This window comes from Mobula birostris, chromosome 5 (assembly GCF_030028105.1).
Source record: "Mobula birostris isolate sMobBir1 chromosome 5, sMobBir1.hap1, whole genome shotgun sequence".
Classification (NCBI taxonomy): Eukaryota; Metazoa; Chordata; class Chondrichthyes; order Myliobatiformes; family Myliobatidae; genus Mobula; species Mobula birostris.
This window is the reverse complement of record NC_092374.1, coordinates 185,863,545-185,869,544: the sequence shown is the minus strand read 5'-3', so window position 1 is coordinate 185,869,544 and position 6,000 is coordinate 185,863,545.

Genomic DNA, 6,000 nt, shown 5'->3' with positions numbered 1-6,000 from the left:
GGGTTCCCCCCCACCTTTCCCTTCTTCCCGGACCTCCTGTCCCATGATCCTCTCATATCCCTTTTGCCAATCACCTGTCCAGCTCTTGGCTCCATCCCTCCCCCTCCTGTCTTCTCCTATCATTTTGGATCTCCCCCTCCCCCTCCCCCTCCCACTTTCAAATCCCTTACTCACTCTTCCTTCAGTTAGTCCTGACGAAGGGTCTCGGCCTGAAACGTTGACTGTACCTCTTCCTACAGATGCTGCTTGGCCTGCTGCGTTCACCAGCAACTTTTATGTGTGTTGCTTGAATTTCCAGCATCTGCAGAATTCCTGTTGTTTGCTGTTGTCAATCTTTCCCACTTCTGACGTCCTCAACCTGAAACATTAATTCTGTCTCTCTTTCCACAGATACTGCCTGAACTGCTGAGCATTTTCTGTAGTTATATCTCTCTGACTTACCTATTTTAAGGCTCCTCAGTTCCACACTCAGTGAAATGTTGCTTTGATGATAAGGGCCGTCACTCTCATCTCCCCTCTCAAATTCAGCTCTTTGGACTGACTTTGGAGCAAGTTTGTGATGTGGTCTGGAGCTGATGAAGCCAGAACAGCCTCTCTCAGGAGGTTACTGTGGTGTAAGGGATGGCACGGTGGTGTAGTGGTTAGCACAACGCTTTACGGTACCAGCAACGGTACCCTGTCTATTTAAATGCCTTTCTAAATCATTCTTGTATTATTAAACATGACACGACCTCATCTGTCAGTGTGTTCCAGATGTCAGTCACTCTCTGTTTTAAAAACTAATCTCACAGATCTCCCTCAAAACTTCTTCCTCTCAGCTTAAACCCAAAAGTTGTTTTTGATACCGCTGCCATACCATGGGAAATGATTTTCACTCTCTACCCCATCTATGCCTCTCACAACCCTTTATACTTATAAAGGTCTCTCCTCAGCTGCCTTCACTCCAGGGAAACCAAGCCCATCTCCTCTACTCAGTGTCCTGACTGAAGATGGTCAGCATGCTATGTGTTCTTTTCACCACCCTGTCTACCTGTGACACCACTTTCAATGAACTCAAACTGAAATTCCTAGACAGTGAGAGAGAGAGAGAGAGAGAAAGCAAGCGCGAGAGAGTGAGAGCAAGAGCGAGAAAGCAAGCGCAAGACAGCAAGCACGAGTGAGAGCGACCACGAGCGAGAGAGAGAGCGCGCGATAGCAAGAAAGCAAGCGCAGGGGGAGCGAGAGCGAGTGAGCAACCACGAGAGAGCAAGAGAGAGAGCGAGAGCAAGAGTGAGAGTGTTCCAAAAAAAGAAAATATGAAACGTACCTCACCACAGACTACACTAAAGTGCACCCCTGCCTAATAGGGGTCAAAAATAATGACAGTGTTGCTGCTGCACTGTTTGCAACAGTGACTTTTCTATTGCCCATGGTGGGTAAGACTGTAAAAGACATATTGAGGTGAGTTTAACAGGTGTCATTCGTTCATTGGCTTTGCTAATGTTATTTAAACTAGCTGGCTAGCTTCTAAGGAGCTACTCTATTGCAGACATCCCACCTCTCCCGGAAGTTCCAGGAGTCTCCCGCAAATTGATGATGCTACCTCCCTGAGATCAGTTTTTGCAGAGTGGGATGTCTGCTATGGTGTTGCTGGGGACTTCAATCGTTTCAACTTCAAAACAGACAGGAGAAAATCTGCAGATGCTGGAAACCCAAGCAATACACACAATGCTGGATGGAATAACTCAGAAGGCCGGGCAGTATCTATGGAAACGAGTACATTCGACCTTTCATCGGGACTGAAGGGGGAAAAAAGATGAGGAGTCCGAGTAAGAAGTTGACAGTCCTGCAATGGTTCTACAAACATGTCAGCTTCGCAACCGGGGAGAGAAGATATCAGTCTTTATGAAGGGTCGCGGCCCGAAAAGGCGACTGGTTACTCTTTTCCGTTGATACTGCCTGGCCTGCCGAGTTCCTCCAGCATTTTGTGCTTATTACTTCGGTTTCCAGCATCTGCAGATATTCTCTGTTTGTAATATATTAGACATGTTTACACAAATGCTCGTGAAGGTCATATCCCGCCATCACCTCGCATACGCAAACCACAATCCCTTTTGCTAATCCCTGCATACAGAGCACTGGTTAGGAGTCAAACCCGCTCACAGGGAGATCAGGACCTGGCCAGAAGGTGCTGCACAGTTGCTTTGAAAATATGTTCTGCAACATATCCAGGAATGCGGCTACCTACGATCATCACATCGGCATTGAATATGCGGGATCGGTGACCGGCTACACGGGAAAATGCATTAAGGACTTTCCCGAGATCAAACGGGTAACGCCAGGGCAAACCAGATACCATCTCTGACTGCGGAGGGAGGTTCGTGCACTGCTTAGGGATCGGGGCGCTGCCTTTAGATCGGGAGACTGGACAACATAAGGTCAGCAAGACCCGTGATATCAGGATGGCCAAAGTGTGAGTACGCAGAGAAAATCCATGGACATCGTTTGTGACACCAGGGACAGGCGGCGCATGGGGCAAGGTTTTTAAACCATTACTGATTACAAGTCCATCCTGCGCTCAACGATAGATCATGAAGTGCTTTGAGCAGCTGGTAATGGATCGTATGAAATCCCACCTTTCAGCGACATTGGGCCCTTCCCAGTTCACCTACCACTCAAACCGTTCCACTGATGATGGCATTGCCGCAGCCCAGTCCGTCCTGTCCCACCTCGAAAGCGATGCCAGGATGTTGTTCATCGACTTCGGCTCGGCGCTTAACGAGATCATCCCTCAGAGACTGGTAGCTAGACTGTTCTCGTTGGGATTCAACACCCTTCTCTGTAATCGGATCTTGGGCACTCAGACAGTGGCGGCGCCAGAGATTTTTTCTTGCTGGTGCTACGGAGGGACAAAATGATTCAGTGATGGTGCTGAGGGATGCACTGTATGGTAATATGTATTCGCAAGGCCAGACGCGAGGCGTTAAAAAGTCAGTTTCAAGCATTATGTACCTACTAAAAACGCCTCTGTTGATTCACAAGCAACAGCAATCGATAGATCTAATATAGAAGTGAACTGTTTCAGTGTCAACGGCATCGGAGACAACCTGGGCTACACGGAGCATAAATAACAAAAAAAAACAAACAGAGCATCCGAGCAACAGCGGACAACGTGAATCACGCGCCAATCCCGCAGTCAGCGTCAAATGCGTGCTTTTCAACTAAAAAAACACAAAACTAACCCACTGCTATTCGCATTACACAGACAGCAATGCCAAAAGATACGCCGTTATTAAAGTCAAATAAGGCAAACGACAGATGCAAGGCTTTACCTGGAGTTGGACAAATCATACTCTGACCATGCAATACCTCAGTTAATTGAATTTAAAACAAAAAAATAAACAGAATCACCGCTTGGAAGTCTAAGCAAAACCAGTAGGCTTAATAGCAGTAAATGTAATATTTTAGGATTTGCAGGAAACATAACGACTATGGGGTATCCACCACAAAATAATAATAACAATAATCAGCATTAGTCTTGGCCCAAATTTTTAAAAAAATCAACTGCACTCACCTGACGAAGGGTCTCGGTCTGAAACGTCGACTGTACCTCTTCCTAGAGATGCTGCCTGGCCTGCTGCGTTCACCAGAAACTTTTATGTGTGTTGCTTGAATTTCCACCATCTGCAGAATTCCTGTTGTTTGCACTCACCATTAATGTTTTCAGAGAAGCACAATCCGTCTGTTGTTGTGATTGGTGGCGAAAGAATCAATGATTTTCTGGATGTCAAGTGCCTGGTCCTCCGGCTGTTTATGGCCAACAGGACCAAGTTGCTGTTCCGAGCATCGCCGCTGCTATTCCTTAGGTAGTTTTGGACGCGTCTGAGGCTAGAGAAACTCCGTTTGCATGAGGACCTACACTGACCCATACACGCGTTCTTATCAATAACACACCGGGCGAGTGTCTGTTCAATGCTTTTAAGAAGCGACTTTGCGTCCAACCCTTCTGCTGGAGTGAAGTGCAAGAATTCTTCAAGCACTGTTTTGTTATTCAAATACCGCACCACCACTGATATTTGCCCCTTTTTACTCAAGTCTTCACTTTCATCCACCATGATGGCAAAATATCCAGCCTCCTTGATTTCTGCACTTATTTGACGTCTGACTATATCTGCCATAATACCCATAATTTCATTTTGGATATCGTGATGGGTGATTTTTGCATTTCCAGGATTGTGCTCTTTTTTTTTTAGCTACAGTCTTATCAAACTTCCCAATTACATTGAGCAACTCAACAAAGTTTCCCCTATTGCCAGATCCATCATTCTCCCGGTGTCCTCGCTGGGCAATGCCTTGGCACGCAGTATAGTGTACAGACTCAACCACTGCTCTCATATACTCACAATTTTCTTGGACAATCTTTGCATGTCCTTTGTCAAGCATATTTCCCAATCTTGAACCGTCTTGTTTTCTCAATCTTAATCTGGCCCGTGCCTCCATCGCAAACTTATGAGCTGCACTTACATGGTGGGTTTTGAAAGCTATTGTAGCTTACCGCCAGTTGCGGTAACCGGTGACAGTGAAGGTAGACTCAGAATGGAACCCATGTTCTCCACACAGGAAATGCCTGCATGCGAAGCAGAACATAGTATCTTTCGTGATTGAATATTCCAGTCAGTCAAACCAGCCACGAATAAAACTGCTTTGCTGATTGCCAAACTGTTGCGAAGGGTACTTTTTCAATGCTGGCCGACGGTGTCCTTCCTCAGGCTGCTGGCTGACGTCGCTAACAGTATTCCCACTGGCACTAAGAGCAGCTTCATCCACGTTCTCTTCCGAATCCCGCTCCATTTCTTGTTCCTCTACTTTGCCCTCACACTCCTTCGATGAACTGCTGTCGTCCTCATCCCCACTTACTTCTTTCTGCATGTCACTTTCAATTAAGACATGCTCAGGCTGAGACATGACTGATTCCTCTGGATGAGGTCGTTTTCTCACTAAAAATCGATCCATTTTTCACACCGGCCAAAATAATGCACGTCACAGGTCGACACTAGTTTGTAAAAGCACAACGTGCGCGTGTGGCATCCGTTAGTCTCGCGAGACCACGGATCTGCGCCTGGATGTATACTATCAATCTCTCGCGTGAGTGGAAGTGAGTGACATCACCACCTTAAGTGATCTTAGATCAGCCTGACTGATCTGAGGACAGCAACGGCAAGATATTGACAACGAATGAATAAGCAGAAGTGTAGAGTGGATCTGACAGAGTTTATAACTTTATTGCTGCGTGGGTGCTATGGTAATTGGGGATGCTGTTTCACTAGATCAACTGGAGAAACAAGTTGTATTCAAAACTATACAGAGAAAGCAAAGCAGCTGCAATTAATTTCTTGATGGTGCTATGGTGGGGCTATTGCAATTTCTGCTGGGGCTGTAGCCCCAGCTAGCACCACCTTAGTGCCGCCCATGCACTCAGACCGGGTTGGCAGAAACATCTCAACCTCCATCAGGTTGAGATGCCCCCCAGCCCTGTGGTCAGTCCACTCACGATTGCTCTGCCAGATCCAGCGCAACTGGCATCCAGTTCTCAATTACAGCAACCTATTCGGCTCCCACTAGAGGTAGTTCCCAGTTAGTGCGGGCAAGGACCGCAAACCGCACTATCTGGACAGGGTGAAGGGGTCGTGCTGGGGACCAACCGGATTCGCCCTCAGCCGAGCCCATGGGTAGGTCTCTTTATGGGACTGCACTTCAGACTTCTGTCGCTCTGCTCAGAGATGCATCTGAACCAAAGAAAATTTTCTTTTTATGAGTTTGGATGTTTTGATATTTTGAATAATACATAAAAATTGGCACTTTGTCAACGTTTCATTAAGCTGCAGTAATACCATGTTCTGAGTTTTTTAATGCTGTTTCTTTTATAAAAAATCGAGGATAGGTTGCTGTACTATGGGCAAGGTCAAAAGCAGATACTTCTGTGCTGTAAATAGTACTTGACATTCCTCAGCCTGCTCCTTA